Here is a 21,407-nt window from a genome sequence, read left to right as displayed (position 1 = left end):
GGTACATACTGTGAACAATGCCTAGCTGCTTCCCCCTGGTCTGAAAGCAGGGACATTTTGTGAGTGGGTAGGGAGCAGTGATGTCCTTGTATGCTAGCATTCTTATTCTTTCTTTTGGGAAGTCATTTTTTGGAAGAAGTCATTCCTGAAAAGTTACATTGAGTGAAGGTAGGCACTAAACATTTTAAACTAAGCTGATTATTTAGATCATCCTTTGTTGTTTGGTCCTGCAAGATGCACTGAGATGAGCAGTGGAGCTCATTCATTACTTTGATTGTCCTTCCAGGTATTCTTTTTCATACATGGGACTTAACTAAAGAGTTTCCTTTATTTCCTTCATACCCACTGATAAAGAGGAATGAGACCAGACATAATAGGTGTATGTGTTATTGCACTTCACCTTGCTCACTTTGTTTTTCACAGATACTGGTTTTTTTTTTTTTTTTTTTTTTTAGAAATTGAAGGTTTGTGGTAATCCTATGTTAAGCAAGTCTATTGGTGCCGGTTTTTTTTCCCAACAGCATCTGCTCACTTCATGTCTTTATGTCACATTTGATAATTCTCACAATATTTCAAACCTTTTTATTTTTTAGCATGTTTGTTATGGTGATCTGTGATCAGGGATAATGGTTCATTAAAAGCTCATATGATGGTTAGCATTTTTTAGCAACAAAATATTTTAAATTATGTACATTTTTAAAGACATAATGCCCTTGTACACTTAATAGATAGCAGTATAGTGTAAACAGAACTTTTATATGCACTGGGAAACCAAATAATTGATTTGACTTGCTTTATTGTGCGATACTTGCTTTATTGTAGTGATCTGGAATGGAACTTGCAGTATCTTTGAGGTAGGTTTATGTATATAATTCTGCTAATTAGAATGTAAGTGTGGGGTACCTAGGTGACTCAGTTGTTGAGCGTCTGCCTTTGGCTCAGGTCATGATCCCAGGGTCCTGAGATTGAGTCCTGCATCAGGCTCCCCTCAGGCAGCCTGCTTCTCCCTCTGCCTATGTCTCTGCCTCTCTGTGTGTCTCTCATGAATAAATAAATAAATAAAATCTATTTTAGAAAAGAATGCAAGTGTGCATAATAGCAACAATTGTACATTATTTCCAACTTGTATTGGTGATTGCTAGATCAAGTAATTTAACAATGCATTATTCAATGAGTTCACCACATTGTCCATTTGTAGCCCTCTGTTCTTTAAACATCCAAGCCAAGGATATTCTCTTGTCTCTGCTTCTTATCATTCTTTATATGCTTTCTTATATACTCACTGTGATTATGGGAATTGTTTCTTCTTCTTCTTCTCTTTCCATCTGGGTTTAGGTCTTGATATGTGTGGGTTTTGCCCTCTCCTTCACACGAGGGCCTTCTCCTTCAGAGAGTTCTAGTCAACTTTCCATGCTTTCTTGGGCTTATTCCTCATTCTCTCCTCTTTTTCTTCCTTTGAGAACCTTTCTGTTATTTCTTCTGCTAAGCCAGTCATAGAGCATCCTTCAACATTAATATACATGAAAGCTATAGAAACCAAGATACTTTTATTAATGTCATAGATAAAAATTATTATTCACACAATAATTTGTTACCAATAATTAATCTTCAACCTCAAGACTTATTTTCAGTTTCCAGTTAAAACTGTTAACCCCAATCATTCTCTGAGAAATATGCACCTTGGGGGAGGGACCTGCCATTTCTTCTAGATTGATGTACAACAGAGCAGAGTTTGAAGTACAAATTACCACTCAGTATGGAGGTCAGATTAGATGCTTTGGAACTGGAAGATGGTCTGACTTGACTATCTTCTCATTTTTTAAATAAGCCCAATACCCAAAGTGGGACTTAAACTCATAACCCTCAAGAGTTGCATGCTCTATGGACTGAGTAAGCCAGGTACCCCTTTTCTCAGTTTTTTATACTTGTTTTTCTGTTCTGGAATTTCCTACCTTTTCTACATTAAGAGATTGGAAGAATGTGGTGAGAGTACCATGATTATAAGGGATATCTGTATGCTCAGAAAAAGGTCAGAATCTTGGGTACATAAAATCCTCAGCTAAATTCCCCCAAATTTTCCTAAGTGCTGTATTTAAAAGGCCATTATAAACTGTATGTTTAAAATATGTATACACTGTGTATTAAATATAATTTTCTAAAATATTCTTGAATATTCTATATAATGATGGTGTAAAATTACTTTTTTTAAACCCAATTTAGTATCCTCATTGAGAGTGGTTGATTTATTTGTTTAATTTGGTTCAAACCAAACTAAAGGTTACATATAATCTCCTATGCTGTGTATGATTTGGACCTAACTATAGAAGCAATTGTCTATGTGTTTTTTCTATTTAATAGCCCAATTAAGCAGAATGGTAAATGGAGAATAATAATATATTTAATAAGAAAGAATTGGTCATTTGAAAATGGTTTAATGGATTAGTTCATATGGCCAAATAGATAAGAAATATTTTATTTTATTATTTTTTAAAGACTTTATTTATTTATTCATGAGAGACACACACAGAGAGAGAAGCACAGACACAGGGACACAGGAAGAGGAAGAAGCAGGCTCCATGCAGGGAGCCCGACGTGGGACTTGATCCTGGGTCTCCAGGATCACGCCCTGGGCTGAAAGTGGCACCAAACCGCTGAGCCACCTGGGCTACCCAGAAATATTTTATTTAAATTCAAAATGCAATAAGGTTTTATCTGGAGGTCATAATGCCAAAATTGCATATATGTATGTATGTATAACCTATCTTTTTCCATGAAAGATTTGAAAGGTTATCATATAGATTTGGAGGGATTGTTATATGTTGTCCCAAATCAAACTAATTTGCTATATTTTTATTTTTATTTTTTATTTTCTAATTTTTTTAAAAAGATTTATTTATCTGAGAGAGCATGAGAGAGAGAAAACATGCATGGGAATGGAGAGAAGCAGAGGGAAAGGGAGATAGAATCTCAAGCAGTCTCCCCATTGAGTGCAGAGCCCAAAGCTGAGATCATGACCTGAGCTGCAATCAAGCTATATATTTATTTATTTATTTATTTATTTATTTATTTATTTATTTTTTATTATTTATTTACGATAGTCATACAGAGAGAGAGAGAGAGGCAGAGACACAGGCAGAGGGAGAAGCAGGCTCCATGCACCGGGAGCCTGACGTGGGATTCGATCCCGGGTCTCCAGGATCGCGCCCTGGGCTAAAGGCAGGCGCCAAACCGCTGCGCCACCCAGGGATCCCTATTTTTATTTTTTTTAAGTTTTTATTTAGAGACACACACACACACAGAGAGGGAGAGGCAGGCAGAGGGAGAAGCAGGCTCCATGCAGGGACGCTGACATAGGACTCGATCCCAGGACTCCAGGATCACGCTCTGGGCCAAAGGCGGCGCTAAACCGCTGAGCCACCAGGGCTGCCCTCAAACCATGTTTTTAAATTGCTATACATTGCTTTATTTTTAAATAAAAAAAATTCTTGGCTAGAAAATGCATGAACATTTATCTTTCTCTAAAATATATTTGTTTTGTTTATTTTTTTAAAAATTTGATATAATCATGACCTTACAGAAAAGTAGTTTTTTTTTTCCCCTGAACCATTGGAGGGTAAGTTTCAAACCTGATGTCCCATCACCCCTAATTCTTTGGTGTGTTCATTGCCACAAACAAGGCTATTCTCTTACATAACTATGACATAAACATCAAGATAGGAGATTGACGTTGATACATTACTACCATCTAATCCTCAGGACTCATTCAAGTTTCCCAGTTGTCTCAGCAATGTCTTCTATAGCAAAAGGATTTATTTCTGAATTACATACTGCATTTAGTTGTGACTCTTTCGCTTAATTCTGGAACATTCCCCTAGTTCTTCCTTGACACTTTTGAAAATTACAGGCCATTTATTTTGTAGAATGTCTCCTCATTCTGGGTCTGTCTCATGTTTCCTCATGATTAGATTTAGGTTATGCAACTTTGACAAAGTATTTGTTTTTAATGCCCTCAAATGCCTTCTTTGATACTAGAATTATAATGTTAGTAACACATGAAGGCTATAATCTAAATTTAGATTTTCCTAGGATTCCATCCTCTATAACTTTAGCATTATTTTTCACCTTTATTTAGCCTATTTTGCTGCATGAATTGTGGTAGAAAGTCTCACTATTTACTGGCTTTGGTAGTCTAACTCAGGGTTTCTCAACCACAACATAATTGACATTTTGTACTGGATAATTCTTTGTTGTGGGGACCTGTTCTGTGAGTTTTAGGATGTTTATCTTTATGAATCGTTAGCGTCCATCCACTAGATAACAGTAGCCCTTCCTAGTCTAAGTTGTGACCACCAAAAATGTATTTAGACATTGCCAAACATTCCCTGAGGGGTGGAATTGCCCCAGGTTGAGAATTCTGGGTAGCACATTTCTTTTACTGGTCTGATCTCTATTGGTATTCAGAACTTCCTGAAACAGAAACAGAATACTTTAGGCAATTTCTTTTCTTCTAATTGAATTCCGTCTTCTTTTAAATCCTACCAGGGTATTCTATCACATTCTAACAATGATATTTTCTTTAAATACTAAATATGCATAGTTTTAACTTAGTTTCCAGTGGGCCCTTGGCACCACATGAGACTTGCCTGACAAAGGTATCAGAACAAGACTTTTTTGGTATTTGTATCTCTTTAAGCGTTTTTCATCATTCAAAGTCTAATAAGAAAACAAAAGCAGGTACCTCACACTTTCCTCCTAGTAAATGAGACTTTCTAACTCCATTGTTCTCTTCGTTCCATGAGGGCACTTATTGTCTGGTCTATACATTTTGGCAAGTAATTATTTTCTGTTTAGCACTTATTTTATACCTTTTTGTTTGCTTATTTTCAATGTACTGTTTTGTCTTCTTATCTCACTGGAGGCTCTTGAAGGCAGAGATATACCTCCTTTGTGTTCCCCACAATCTTGACATATTGGCTAAACGATGTGGAGTGAATACTCAATAAATATGAAATTCAATTCAACTACTTTTGATACAAATACTTAAGAATTGAGTATTTTAGAATATGACAGATCCCCACCAAGCTTACCTCCATAGAAAGCATAGAAGAGAGATAACATATCAACTTTTCTAGTATTTTGTGTTTGTTAGTCATTTACCTTAATATTCTCATGAAACGAATGGAAGCTATATCTATTCTGTCAGTGGGAAAGTGGGCTTATCTCAGTTTATCTCATGTAAATGGTGTTAATGCTCTGACTTGAACTGTCCTACTTTGAGAAGTTTTCTCCTTCACAGTTTTTTCACTTTGTGAACAAAATTGTGGCCAACTGCCCCTCAAAAATTGCAGGATATATATGTTAGCACTTGAAAGTTACCATAACAACCAGCTGAATTTTTCTCTCACTTGGTAAGTTTGGTTAATTATAACACATTTTTTTTTTTTCAAAAGCAATTTTTACCTTTCACCAAGTCCAGGATGCTCACTTTTTGGTGTTGTTGACTATAGAAATGATAGGACATTTTTCAAATTTTGACAAATATAGAGATCATATACGATTTAGTTATCATGTCAAATACTCTATCAGAAATATGTTTTGCTAAGAAAAAAGTAATTTTGTTATGGGTTTAGTGGGGAAAAAAACACCTTATTAAAATTAACTACAAACCCAAGCAGTTCTTCTAGTACCAAGTTGGTAAGCTTCCTTGCAGTGCCTGTAATATTTTAACAATAAATATTTTTGAGATATAGATATAAATGTAAATATGTTTAGTTATTCCAAATGCTCAGTAAATAAGTCATATGAAATTCTTCTTTACCAAGTAATGAAGTTGGTAATAAAATGTTCTGAGAACATATTGTTGTTTTTAAAAAGATAGGAATGGCTCTTGGTATTTTAATAAACTTAGAAGAACAGATATATTCTCCAAGATGGTATTTTTTTTTTACTTGCTATGCAGCATTATGCACTCTTAAATACCAACCAGTATTGTTATAAATATAGTGATTGCAGAAATATATATCAAGCAGGCTTGGGACTTAGACTGGTTGGCCAGTGTTGAACCTGGAAAACTGACAGTTTTTCCATTCACCTGATCTGTCAGTAAACTCAGAAACATGCCAGAGTTGTCAGTAACCATATGTGTGGACATACATGTACACCTCTGACTTGAAAGATTGGAGAAATAGCACATTGCCAAGTTCAGTCTTTAGGCTGTGTTTTTATTTTTCCTTTCTCTACAATCATTCCAATACTTCCCTATCTTTGTAATTACACTTTATATTCCTAAGGCAAGGGAGTGAAAGCAAGAGGGTTAAAATACCTTTAGATATAGCAAAGGAAGCATGTTAAATGACCCGAAAAGAGCTTGGCACCTTTAGAGGGGTTAAAGACTGGGAAATTTGGGGCAATCGCTGGGAAAGCTTCTGGAGGCCCTGCTCCACACAGCAGTCTTCAAGCTCTTCAATTCCTGTATTCTTAACTTACATAAAAGAAGGTAAAGTACCATAAATCCTTTGTCCTTATTAAGACCTTTCTGAAATTTAATCACCTTCATATTTGGAGGCCCTTGTAGTGATTAAAATTTCTCTGAGAAACAGTTGTATTAAGGCAGGGAAAGCACTTAAGAGTCCATTTGTACCTACATATTTGGCTTTTGTTTATTGTAAATGGAAATGGCTTTTGAGAGAGGCTCCATTATTTTCCTTTTAACTGTAATTTAATGAACTCAGTGCTTCCATTTTAATTTTAAAAATCAATTTTCTACTTATCACTTCTTTGCTTCTGATAAGTTTCTTTTTCTTAAAATTCCATTAGATATTTGGTCATTTTCATTTGTATTTTTCTTTCATTATTCATTTAGTTGACACATTCTTTTTAAGGACCTACAGTGTTGTTGTATCATAAATAGGCACCGTGGGGATAGCAAAGCAAATGCAGACAGATACCATCCTTCCTCAAGATCCCCTATCAAGTTAAAAAAAACAAACAAACCCATCATCTTCTCAAGTTGAGTCAGTTTGAAAGGAGACATGATTTCATATCCAGACTCTACCAACTGAAAAAGCTTATACTCTACCATTCCCACAGTCCTCTCTCTAGAGTATAGACTTTAATTAGAAAGGTAGAAAAATATTAAGGGAGGTAATGAGAAAGGAAAGGTAAAAATATAGTTAAGAGACTTTGAGATTTGAAATGTGTTGTTTCTTTCAATCTCTGTGGGGCTTGAGATGTGGTTTTTAGAAGTAAGATTTATGATGTACTTTATATTATGTCTCTGTGACCAATATATGTGTCGTGGAGATAATTTGATGCTTTTAGTTCTTTAAATATTGCTTTTTAAATAAATCCCTTCAGTCCATTAACCATAGTTAATGTTTTCCCACTGGTTTGTACATGTCATAGCTAAAGACCAATGTAGACTAACAGGGAAGGAGAAAGAAAAATTAGTACATTCATGAATTATTCTCTGTTCTCACTTTAGACAAGTTAATTTTCCTTAAATTATCAGGTTCTGTCTTAATCATAGGCCACTTGTGGTTATCAAGAAATAAATGTTTATATGTTTGGCCTTCACAGTTTTACATTTCACACTAAAAGCCCAATTCAATTTGCCCTTCAGCACTCTATCACAAAACAGTAGATGTGGGAATTAAAATCCTAAAACATGGATAATTCTTAATTATAAAACTCTTCTTCCAATGAATATTGAACTAAGACTTGAGAAAGACCATTCTGTTAGATTGACATTCAAATGTTATAATTGCATTAGAAGGGTATCTTCCAATTATCCTTAGTTAGGAGTAATTAGAAATTACAGAGCATTGGGGTGTCTGGGTAGGGTGAGTGGTTAAACATCTGCCTTTGGCTCAGGTCGTGATCTCAGGGTCCTGAGACTGAGTCCTACATCAGGCTCCCCTCAGGGAACCTGCTTCTCCTTCTTCCTGTCTCTGCCTGTCTCTGTGTGTCTCTCATTAATAAATAAATAAAATCTTTAAAACAACAAAAAAAGAAATTACAGAGCATTTATGTCTCAGCATCCTGGAAGGGTAATTCCAACTTCACCCATAAAACAGCCACAAAAAATATAGGTCCACCCAAGATTACCTTTCATCTTTTTTTAAGACCAGGGGGCAAAGGATATGGTGTAACGTATAGTTTCTTTCAATTCCCTAGTATGATTAATGAAAGGAAGAAATAGCTTAAAGGAAGAAATATCATAGATTATAAAAAGTCTGTTGTTTCACTGATTTCACTAGTTTAACGCAACTTTACATACCATACTTTATTATAATTTCATCACTTACTTTCCACAGGTATGACATATATTAGAAATAATTTTTACATGAAAAATAATTAAAAATTACCTCAGTAATAGATTCTCCTTATTAAGAAATGAGAATTTAACAGATTAAACTGAAGTACTCTTTGATTATTATCCTCTCCAATGCCTTCCTATCTTAGTCCTCTCTGCTAGAAATGGCCACCATTAACAATGTGTAATATACTTCCAGACCTTTCTCCATGGGGATAGAAAAGATATCTCTGTGCATATATATTTTAACATAAGTAATGTATCTATAATTTTACTTAAAAATATGGATTAGATCATTTTTCATGTTAATATATGCAAGTTCACTTCATTCTAGAAAATTGCAGCATGGTCTTCCATAAAAAGGGTGAACAATTATTTATTTAGCCATTCTTGTTTATATAAATATTTAGCTTGCTTTGAATTTTTCACTGTTAGAAATAACACTGCTGTGAAGGTGATTGTCCATGCCTGCTTGGACACAAGGTTTAAGTGTCTCTCTGTGGTAGATATCAACAGTAGAACTTTAGGATGATTAATTATACAAAATGACCTTGTAAGTACTTGTATCTATATTCCCTGAACACTGAGTACTCACTGAAATTGAGTTTCCTCCCTTAAAATGAGGTTGAACACCAGTTTATATAAATCTTGATTATTTTTTAATTATTTCTTCTGGAAATTATTGTTTATATGTTTGGCCCATTTTTCAATTAGATTGTTTTTTATTTCTCTAAATGATATGTTAATTCTAATTGTCATATATGTTGCTTGTCTTTTAACTTTTAAAGTGCTTTAGTCATTCAAGTATTTAACTTTTGATATAGTCAAAAGTCAGTTATAGTCATTATATTACTTTTAGAACTTATGCTTTTTTTGTGTATTATTTCAGATGGCTTTCCTGACTCTAATCTTATACACATTTGTCTATGTTTTCTTCTAATAATTTCTTATCATTTAAAAATTTAAGCCTTGATTACAATTTTTGTGATAGGTATAAGGTAAAGATCTAATAATTTTTTCAAATGGTTAGCTAGTTCTTACTGATTTGAAATGCTATATCATTTTGTCTCAATGATTTGAAATTCCACTTTTATCATGTTTCATATATATGAATATATATGTATACATATACATACATGCATATTTATCCTCAACAAAAATGTTAGGATAATTCATGGTTATTCCTTATTTTACAAATAGGGAAAATGAGGCATAGAAATATCGAGTAATGGGGGGCCTGGGTGGCTCAGTTGGTTAAATGCCTACCTTTGGCACAGATCATCATCTCAGGGTCCTGGGATCCAGCAGCATGTTGGACTCTCTGCTCAATGGGATGCCTGCTTCTCCCTCTCCTTCTGCCCCTCCCCACCATTTGTACTCTCTCTCTCTTGCTCATTTTTCCTCTCTCAATAAATAAATAAAATCTTTAAAGAAATATATTGAGTAACTTGCCTAAGGGCACATAGTGAAGTAGTGGTAGAACAAGAAAACAAACCCCAGAGTCTGGATTTTACAGTCTATGATTTTAACAATTACAATCTATAAAATTCCTTTGTATGTGGGTCTGTTTCTGGACTCTATTCTGTTTCTTTAAACTACTTGCATGTTGTTGCATTAATATCACATAGTCATAATTACCACATATTTATAATGTTTGATGTTTATAAGGACAAGTTCCTTTTTTTGTATTTTTTGTATTTCTTTTTTAAAAAATAACTTTAGTTATCATTGTTCATCCAATGTTCTATATACATTTTAGAATTTTATAAGAAATTCTATTTGTATTTTGAGAAAGACTACATTGATATACATTAATTTGAAAAAGAATTTACATTTATAAAGTATTGAGGTTTCCATCTATGAATGTGGCATATTTTTTCTTTATCAGGACACTTTATGTTTTTTTCAGTTAAATTTTGTAATTTTTTTCCACAGAGACTTTATTTACTTCTACTGATTTTATTCCTAAGGACTTTGTAATTTAATATTTGTCACTGTTGGGAATGTGATTTTCTCCTCAGTTACATTTTTTTTAAAGATGTATTTATTTACTCTGGAGAGAGAGTGTATGAGCAGGGAGAGGGGCAGAGGGAGAGAGAAAATCCCAAAAGGACTCCTACTGAATGTGAAGCCTGAGGTAGGGCTCGATCCCAGGAACCTGACATCATGACCTGAGCTCAAATCAAGAGTTGGATGCTCAACCAACTAAGCTACCCAGGTGACCCACTCTAGTAACATTTAAAAAACCATTGAGGTCAATGTATTGCAAAGTTGTTGATTTTTTATGCTGATTTTGTTTTTGCCATCTTAGCTGAACTTCCTCCTTAGTTGTAGTAGTTCTTCATTTGATTATGTTTCTAAGTAGATTATCATGTTTCCTGAAATTAATAGTAGTTGTCTCCTACTTTCCAATCTCTATATCACTTAATATGGTCTTACTTATTTGATTCCATTGACTAGGACATCCACTCTGATATTAAATAGTGGCAGTGGCATTCTCATTTTTTTTCCTGACCTTAAACACACTTTCCAATATCATGTTTGCTGTATTTTGGGGGGTATATACCTTTTAACAAATTAAGTTTCTCTCTGTTGTTAGCTTTCATACATACACACACACTGACATACACACTCACATATGTATCTCTACAATTAAGTTTTTGGGACATCATTTAAATTATTTTTTTCCTGAATCTTATGAATTATGTTAGTGAATTACATTGGTTGTTCCTTATTAGAAAAATTTATCTTTGTATCCCTCAATAACCTTGCCGATCATAATGCATTATTTTTTTAAATAGATCGTTGAATTTATTTTATTTAGCATTTTTGCACTGATGTTTATGAGATTGGCTTATAGGTTTCTTTCCTCATGCAATCTCATTTTGAATTTTCAGAAAGCTTACAACACATACCTAAATGACTTGGTGGCTTCTCATATTTTCCCATTCTTGTTTGTTTAAAATATGAATTTTTAGTTTTTTAAAACCATTGATAAGAGTTGCTTATGAAGTATTGTAGGCCTGGTAATTTTGAGGGGAGGTTATAAATTTGAATACTATGTAAAATTTTTTTGCCTTTGTTGGATTGTTTTAATTTTCTTCTATTTTTTTCTTATGGTGCAAAAATTATAAATTGTATTTGTCTAATTACTATTCAATTTTTAACACATGCAGGTAAAATATATTTTCTATTAGAATCCAGAGTTAGTTTCTTTCTACATTCATTGAACAAGACAAAATTTCTATATGTTTCAATTTTACTTGAAAGTTCCCTTTCATTACCATTTCCTTCCATGTTGAAATTATTGGACTTTTAGTTCTATATTGTTATTTAAAAAATCATATCATTGTAAAAAATCAAGACTTAAATAGAATTAGTAATGTAATTTAATGGATTTCTTTTTCCCTGTTGCTTCTCAGAACTTCCTTATTACCATATTTATTTTATATTTGGGGGGCTAATTATTTCAAAGAGTTATTCTAGATGGCAGACTTACTCATTCCTTCGTGTTTCATTTTCATCTTGAATGATAGTTGGGTTGGGTATAAAATTGGGGGTTTAACTTTTTTCCTTGCTCTTTTATTTCATTCATACATCGTCAAGGAATTCTCTGTAGACCATTGTTTTTATTTCCTTCACATTTTAGGATTTGTTTCCTTTGTTCTTGGTCTTCTGAAACATTAATATAATGTCTAAGTGTGGGTTTTAAAAATTTATCTTACTCAGTACTTGGTTAGTCCTTAAATTGTGACTAATGTATATGTTACCTTCCTTCATTACCCCTTATATCTCTTTAGGTACTCCAGTTATATTGGTGATTAAAGGTTTTATTTTTACACGATTCATAACTTTTATTTTATACTTTATATCCCTTCATAACTTTTTAATACATTTTAGAAAAAATTTTGGCTTAATATTCTAGTTCAGCAATTTATTCTTTGATTATTATATTATTTGAATAACAGAATATCTGTTATTGAGTATTAGATTTCAATGATCAAAATTTTAAGTTGTATTTTTCAATCAATAATTTTTTTTGGATTTAATATCCTCTATGGATATGAATTATAGTTATTCTAAAGTCTTATCCTAACTTCTTTATTAGTTTTGGTTCCTAGGTATAAATTCTTTACTTTTTAAAGGCAAAGAACTCTGTTTTATCTCTTCTTAATATTATTGGCCTTTCTCCAGTGCTTAGTGATTCCCAACTGAGTGTTCTTATAGCTGAGTCTTTTTGTTTGGCTGTCTGTTCTCTGCATCCCTTTGGCTGCTTAGAGACAGGGGCAGGATTTGCTGCTGGAACTTGTATTTTAGTCTGTTGCAAGAGCATGTGGGGGGTATAGGGCTGCCACTGGACAGGGTGCTTTTGAAGCTAGCTCCTGGTAACTGAGGGGATGTCTCATTCCTCTTGGGTAGTTTTAGCCATCCAGGGTATCCAGGATGCTCCTTTGTTTCTTTGAGCTAACCTCTAATACCCATTGTTTCCAGATGAAGTCATCAATTTATGTTGCTGCTCTTTGACTCAAAATGTGATCCAGTTTGATAGAGGGCAAGTGCTCAGTTTCACCTTCTTGTCTTTTCTGGCTGCTGTCATCTAACAGTAACACTTGTCTATTGTCCCTAGCATCTCTCTCATCCTTGGTAGACATTCTTCACATTTTTGATAGCACTCTCCTATTCTTTTGTTGAGCTGTGATTTATCTTATTTTATTTTTTTAATGACATGGAACCCAATGTGGATCTTGAATGCACTACCCTGATATTAAGACCTGAGCTGAAATCAAGAGTCATATGCTTAACTGACTGAGCCACCCAAGTGCCCCTGAGCTACAGCAGTTTTAAATCTTCAGTCTGATCCCACCTTCTTTTTGTCTTCAATTGTTTTCTCAAAATTCATAGTCCTTCCAAGATTGATATTATTTTCTAGTTATATGAATTCAAAAGTCCTTTCAAAATTTTAAGGAATGCAGTGAGAAGAGGAAGATACAGTCTATTCCTATTTTACCAACTTGAAGTATAAACCAGAATGTAATATTCAAAACTTAGGAATATGTTTTTTTTTTAAGATTTTGTTTATTTATCCAAGAGAGACACACAGAGAGAGGCAGAGACACAGGCAGAGGGAGAAGCAGGCTTCATGCAGGGAGCCCGATGTGGGACTTGATCCTGGGTCTCCAGGATCAGGTCCTGGGCTGAAGGCGGCACTAAACCACTGAGCCACCTGGGCTGCCCCAGGAATATGTTTTAAAAATGAATTTAACACACCAGTTTTCAGGACTGCCATTGATGGTTGGGTATGTTGTTAGTGTATGAAGGCACCACTGAAGAGATAGGTAGAGCTGAAATTGAACTCACTGTTTACTACACTATGTGTCCTTGGAAAGGAAAGTTTCTGCTGGGTGAGAGGTTCCTTTTTTCCCTAATTTGCACAGTAATGTCCTATGGGTCAGCAGTGGCTCAGGTCATTTGAGTTTTAAATTATACTATGTATGGCGATGGTTCCATGAGTGCATACTTATGTCAATACTCATCAAATTGCTCACTTAAAATATGCACAGTTTATTATACATCAATTATACCTCAATACAACCATATAATAAAGTTTAAAAAGTAGCAGAAATTACATTATGCAAGTAGCAAAGTAGGCAAAATATGATATTGGATTTAGAGGATAAATTCTGAAGGTTTTTTTTTTAAAAGATTTTATTTATTTATTTGAGAGAGAGAGAGAGAGAGTGTGTGTGTATGTGTGCATGGGGCGGGGACCAGAGGGAGAGAGAGAAGCAGACTCCCCACAGAGCTTGATCCCAGGACCTTGGGATCATGACCTGAGCTGAAGGCAGATGTTTAACCAACTGAGCCACCCAGGTACCCCTGAAGCTTTTTTTTTTTATTAAGGATTTTATTGATTTATTTGAGAGAGAGAGAGAGAATACCAGCAGGGAGAGGGGCAGGAGGGAGGGAGAGGGAAAGAGAGAATCTCAAGCAAACTCTAAGCTGAGTTGCAGAGCTCAATAGAGGCTCAATCTCACAACCTTGAGATTATGACCTGAGCTGAAACCAAGAGTTAGGCACTTAAATGACTAAGCCATTTAGGTGACCCCGAAGGGTTTTATTTATTTTTATTTATTTTTTTATTTTTTGAAGGTTTTTAATAAATTGGGTGATATAAAAAGTTTACATTAGCTAACAAAATAACAATAATTGCAAAAGATGACACATTCATGAACCACAGAAAGATTAGTTAACAAGAGATGGTAACCAGCCATTAGTAATCTTTTATGAGGAAAAAAGTAGTATAGTTAACAACCTACCTTGGGTATATTAGGGAAAGGCCTAGTTAGAAGCAGAGGGATAAACTAGAGCTATTTTGTCCAGCATAGTACCCACTAGCCACATGTGACTACTGATATTTCATTTAATTAACAAAAATAAAAATTCATTTCTTCAGTCATACTAGTTGCATTTCAGGTGCTCAACGATCCATGTAACTACTGGTTATTGTACCAGACAGCACAGATATAGACCATTTCTGTTACTGTAGAATGTGCTGTTAGACAATGCTGAACTAGGTAATCTCTTAATTTGTGTCCTTTCCATCCTAATTGTTTTATCTCTGTAGATTAGTACATCAAATGTGATCCAGATCTTAATTGTCAGATTGTCTAGTGGAACAATGGAGTTATGGATACACATTGAGTACAGAATAGGTACTCTGTGACTAATAAAATTATTGATGAATGGATATATATATGAAGACCAGCAGTGAATTTCCACTATTTGTTAAGTAGTGAATTCATTCACCCATTCATTAATTTAATGGATATTTATTTATTTTTTAAAAATTTTTAAAGATTTTATTTATTCATGAGACACACACACAGAGAGAGAGAGAGAGAGAGAGAGTCAGAGACACAGGCAGAGGGAGAAGAAGGCTCCATGCAGGGACCCTGATGTGGGACTCAGTCCCAGGTCTCCAGGATCACACCCCAGGCTGAAGGTGGTGATAAACCGCTGGGCCACTGGCACTGCCCGATTTAATGGACATTTATCAAGTGCCTACCAAGTGCCAGGTATTATTTCAGGTGCTTGGGATATATGGGTATACTAAACAAAGAACACTTCCTTTGTGGAGCTTACATGCCAGAGGTAGGGGGATATTTATTGTAAATAATAAGCATAAATAAGTAAATAATATCACAAGTCTTAAGATAATTGTTAAAAAACAAAATGTGAAGCAGAGTAAGAGGAATCAGGAATGCTGCGTGTGCGTAGGGAAATGAGGATTATAATTTTAAGTAGAGCAGTTAGGGTACATTTTAAGTAGAATGGTCAGAAGTAAAAGACTTGAAAGGGAGTAAACCCATGTGAATATCTGTGCAAAGAGCATCCTAACCAGATAAAAAAACAGGGCACAGGCCTAAGTTGGGAGCATGAGTGTCATGTTCAAAGAATAGCAAGATGTGTGGCTGGGCCAGAATAAGCAAGGAGGGTAGTTGGAGAAGAGCTCTGGGAGACCATTGTAAGAATTTTAACTTTTATTCTGAAAGAGTTTGGAAAAGAGAAAGAACATGATCTGACTTAAGTTTCAAAAAGCTAAGTCTGCTTCTGCATTAAGACGTTATAGTAGGACAAGGTCAGAAGCAAGAAGACCACTTGGAGGTTGTTGCAAAATCCAGGTGGAAGATGGTGGCTGGGTCTGGGGTGGTAGTGGTGAAAAGTGGTCAGATCCTGATATATTTTGTGAGTAGCAACAATAAGATTTCTGGGTGGGTTGGATGGTAGACATTGGAGGAAGGGTGTGGTCAGGTATGATTCCTAAGTTTTCAGGCTAGCAGCTAGAAGGATGGAGATGCCATTAAGGGAAATGGGGAAGGTTGATGAGAAGTTTAAAGGAAAGATCAAGAATTGAATTTTGGACATGTTGCATTTAGGATGTCTGGTAAAGAATTTGAGTAACCTATTGGATATGCAAGTACAGATTTGGGAAAACAATCTGGGATGGAAATGGTGTTATTGATAGGTAAGCAAATATATTCTCTGTTAATGAACTGTAAGTTTTTGTATATCTGAAGGTATGAATTGGCTGGCTATGGGGTGGAATAAAAATGTCATCATTTCATTCTTAGCATGAGCTAGGAAAAGACAGGTCTCTAATTTTTGCTTTAGACACATTCACAAAATATTTAGGCATTCATTTTGGCTTTAAAAAAGGATATGTTTCAGGACGCCTAGGTAGCTCAGTGATTGTCTGCCTTCAGCTCAGGGCCGGATCCCGGGATGAAGTAGCGCGTCAGACTCCCCAGAGGGAGCCTGCTTCTCTCTCTGCCTGTCTCTTCTGCCTCTCTCTCTCATAAATAAATAAATAAAAATCTTAAAAAAAAAAAAAGGATATGTTTTCCTACAGGCATGGATAGTTAGTGTGCAAGGGTTTTTCTGTGATTTTTCAGGAAGTACTTTTGCTTTTTTTTGTTAATATCAATACATTAGGATATATGCTGGTATTTTTTTTCTCCTGATCCCATAATATCTTTAGCAGTATATCCTAAATTACTGTACTTTACATGCATTTTATTTATCATGGCAGCATAAAAATTTTCTTTTTAAGTTATAGGAAAGAAAATCTTGCTGTTTATTTAAAAGAATGAAATAATTAAACATAAGTATTTGAGCACCAGGCCAGGGTCTCATAAAAACAAGTTAATCAGAATTGTGGGGCTTCATAATCTTGAAAGGATGACCTCAAGGATATGATTCTTGGATTCCAAAGGGCAGACATGGAACAGTCCAACATCTGTGCCAGAATGACTCTGTGAAGCATAATATTTCCTTTTAAATATTTAGACATCGTGATAGTTTTCCGTAGTTTTAATTCATAAAACATGGATTTAAAACAACGTCACAGAAGCATAGCAGTTTTTTCAGCTGTCCCCTCCTTTCCTTCTACCTTGCTTTTAACCCCTGTTAAATAAATACTTACCAGTTCTAATGTGAACAACTCAATTAGCACCTTCTTCCATAAATCTGACCATTTACAAATATCTCTGGATATGGGAATAAAATGATAAGGAAAAAGTTCACTGACTCTCAGGGTCATGAAGTTTTAAAGGAACTAATATAAACAAACTAAGATAAGAAACACTAGATAGCTTATTCTTGGTTTAACTATGCTGCTGCCATAATGCTTTTACTAATATTTTTCTTTGGTTAAGACTCTTATCTTTGGCTGTTTTCCAGGTCAAACATATTGTAGTGGCCCATGTTATGCACAAGACCCATGTCATAATGATACCCAGAAAACTTTAAGCTTTGTAAGTTTCAGGAGAGTCATCTTAATTAACGTAGGGGACTCTCATTCAGTCTGTTTTTCAGCTGATTTGCTTTCTTAATTGAGTAATCCCAAACTGGATATTTATGTTTAAAAAAAGATATTTAGCTATGTTTGCATGTAAGTGTAATTAACTAGTTCTTTTTCTTTCTCTTTAGGCTCACCCTTACCCCACCCCAACACACACACACACACACACACACCACAGTAACCAGTAAGGCTAAAAGGAAACAAGATAACTCAAAGATTATTTTGTATATGAGATGCTAACTTCCAAGTAGTAGTTATGCTTAATAAATTAAATTCCTCATTTCCATAAGATTATAATTTAGAGAAAGGAGATACAAAGCATATAGGGGGCACAGCAGTGAGCCTGAGTTGTACTGACAGCTATGATTCTAAGATGTGTAAATGCCCTAGCTCATGACACTAAATGCAGACACTTTGGCCTTATGGCCCTTTGCTCAGTAATGTCCTTTCCTCATCAATCTCATTTGTTTGTTCTCTACCAAGAGCCAAATAGTTCGACTTGACATTTCTCACGTACAAGGTGCTCATTTTTTATTCTGTTGCCACTGTGAAGATCTCCTGTACAGATGAAGTCATGTGACAATAAAAACATAAATGTCTGGGTAGCCATAATCTTTCATTTCCATTAGCCTGATTCCAGACCCTCCCACTTCCAACTAAATGGATCTTTGGCCACTGTGGTCCCGGTGGAGGTGGTGAAGAGGAGATGCTAGAACGGTGTGCCAAGTAAAGTGATGGTGGCATAGGTGTATGGAACCGACCTGCCTTTGCAGCCCAGAGGACAATGGGGTAACAGGAAAGTGAAAAAAGAGGCTGGGTTGTAGGCTTGGATTGAGTTTGAGAGAGAATTCTTTAGAGTGAGGAAGGAAAGAGATCTCTTGAAGTAGCTGCTGTGCATAGATAACTATGTATACCTGTATCTGTGTATTGATATGTGTATGTATATATATGTACACACACATAAAATATGTGTGTGTATATAAGAGTTAATTGATTAAGATTTAATCTTATTTTCAATAATTTTTATTATCCTCAGGATTTCTATTGAGTTAGTACAAGCCAGGATGGGCAAACTGATTGTTTACAGCTGTTGCCTGTTCTTATCGAGCCAGTGTACCTCCATTTGACTGGTGACTCTGCCATCGCATCTGTGTGGCCTCTAGCCTGGGATTCTCTGTGCTTCTCCATGATCCAGAAACAAAAGTGTTCAAATTTAGTGCCGTGGGGCCTAGAACCCTGCTTTAGCACTACAGCTGGCATCATTCTGATTGTTAAGTATTTAAAACAGCACCTCTGAGTGTAACATATCTGAAGACATGTCCTAAAGATTTGAGATACTTAGAAAGGGCGGGTCCACATCAGATTCACAGTTGGTAAAAAAGAGAAGTGATAAGAATAGTTGTACCAAATATGAAGCACAAAGTAGGAGACTGAAGAGTGTAACCAGAGAGGTAAAGATGCACTTTCCTAGAGGTAGAGGCTGGGAAAAGGCACTGCCAACAATCTCACCTGTATCATCATAGCCTTGGGGGCTGGCTATGCATTTACGCAAGTCCCACTTGAAAGTTCTTATAAATGCCTTCTCTTGTCCCCCCTTATCACTCACACCATGTCCTTTTCTTCCACTGCGCATGTGTGTCACATGCGCACACTTGCTGAAGTGGTACTCAGTATTCTTGAGTGTTTGTTTTCCAATGTGTGTATGCAGGCCCACTTAGTACCTAGAATATGAAGATTGCCTAATTTACCACCCTTATTTGGAAATATGAGAATAAAAGGGGTCCAGGGAAATTATTGCTCATGTTTCTCTGATCCAGGATTAATTTCTAGTTCAGGGATGATTCTCCTACTGTACCATATGTCTTAAGCTGCAAGTTTTCTGGAGGAAATTATATCACGATTAGGACAAATTTCTCAAATGATTCTGTACTTTGAGAGCAATACACTTATTTTTTCTCTTTGCTCTATGAAAATTTGGAAGAATATTCATAATATGATTAGTAAAAAACAGCATAAGATCCCATTTAAAAATATGTATGTAAACATAATTTTAAGCAAGGAAAAACTCCTTTTTCTTTTTAAAGATTTTATTTATTTGAGAGAGAGAGCAAGCAAGAGAGAGAGAGAGAGAACATGAGTGGGGGAAGAGTGGAAGGAGAGACAGATACCCTGCTCAGCAGGGAGCCTGATGCAGGGCCCCAATCCCCGAGACCCTGAGATCATGACCAGAACTGAAGGCAGACTCATAACCAACTGAGTACCCCACAAGGAAAAATTTGATGTCCAAATCAATCAATATTCTGTGGTGTCAGGAGAGACTGATAGACTCTGGAGTCTAGCTGCCTGGGCTCACATTTTAGCAGAGCAATATTATATAAGTTAGTTAACGTCTCTGTGCCTCACATTCCTCATCTGTATAATAGGAATGATATTAGTACTACTTTGTAAGGTAGTTCTGATTGTTATGCAAGATGATTTAGCTTAGAGCAATGCTTAGCACATGGTAGGGCTGTATGTGTTAATTTTTATAACTTTTTTGTTATAATATTAATTTATTAATATAACTTTTTTGTAGGCTGAGGTTCTTCATAACTCAGATTTAAAGAGTAAGAAAAACCTGATTTCTTGAAATTAGATTTGATGAGATTTGATGAGAGATCTTTCACAAAGTGAAAGATCAGATAGATAAGGGAGGTCCATGGAGGGTAGTGTTTATTATAGTAAACCCTACAGTATTTATATACCCAAAATCCTGGCCACAGAAAAATTGGAAAATACTAAATATTTCTTAAATCGAATTATTTGGACAAGTTCTATTTTTATCTGCATGTCTTATCTCTCTCTTATAAACAAATCATATCCACTGAAGCTGGGGGGGAAAAAAAAGAAAAAACTAACAAGCATTCTAGTTCAACAGATTTTTTTTTTTAACACCCAGAAAAACTCAGTCTTTTATAGTGTCTTTTGGCCATATTGCCTTGGTTACCTTCTGAGCTGAGATGTTTAAAAACATAGATATTTTATGGGGTTCACAATGGAATTTCAGGAATAGAGGATGAACTCCCATTTCCAAAAGGGGAGCTTTGAACTTGGGTATTAAATCAGGCCATAGTGGAAAATGAAAATCATTGTCCATACTTTTCCTCTAAAATAGCTGAAGTTCCAAGGTGTTTACTTTGTAGAATAACTCTCAACTACAGAGATTATTTAATATTTAATATTAGTCCTAGACAAAATTCAGCCATTTGCTTTAGGACATGATAAATTTTCCTCAAAACAACATTGTTTCTTTTTTAAAATATATAAATATATAGAGAATGATCTTAAGTCATCATAAAGGTGTTTAAGAGCTGAATGCCTTTAGAATGGCAGAAGGATGACATCCTCCAAAGATGGTAAATTTTGGGAGAGTATCTCCATCCCTTGTCAATCTTCATATATTTACTGAAACTTCCCAAAGACATCTGGATGGTTCTATATAGCTTGATGATGCCTTACACTTCCTGAGAAGGGTGTAGTTGTGGAGACTGTACAAATACTTGTGGTTCTAACCAAAAACTCCCTAGACATGCTCTTAGTGGGATGAGGAGATTTTCTATTGTCTTTAAGGTCCAAAGCAGAAGGAATTCTAGGGACTCCTTAGTCATAGAATCACTGCCATCTCTCCTGGCTGCATTGGGACCCAAGTGCTTTTCCATATAAAATGAAAAAGTCCAAGAGTCAGTAGCATTT

At 35.2% G+C, this 21,407-nt stretch overlaps 1 protein-coding gene and 1 pseudogene across 3 annotated transcripts in view; one reads left to right on the top strand and one right to left on the bottom strand.

The window, feature by feature from the left end:
- Positions 1-19,308, bottom strand: part of LOC129512385 (high mobility group protein B1-like) — a 68,966-nt pseudogene extending 49,658 nt beyond the window's left edge.
- The window catches only part of FILIP1 (filamin A interacting protein 1), a 180,863-nt gene that overhangs the window by 14,801 nt on the left and 144,655 nt on the right, over positions 1-21,407 (top strand). The gene's annotated exons all lie outside the window — the stretch shown is intronic.

This window comes from Nyctereutes procyonoides, unplaced genomic scaffold (assembly GCF_905146905.1).
Source record: "Nyctereutes procyonoides isolate TBG_1078 unplaced genomic scaffold, NYPRO_anot_genome, whole genome shotgun sequence".
Taxonomy (NCBI): Eukaryota; Metazoa; Chordata; class Mammalia; order Carnivora; family Canidae; genus Nyctereutes; species Nyctereutes procyonoides.
This window is presented reverse-complemented; position numbering and strand designations above follow the sequence as displayed.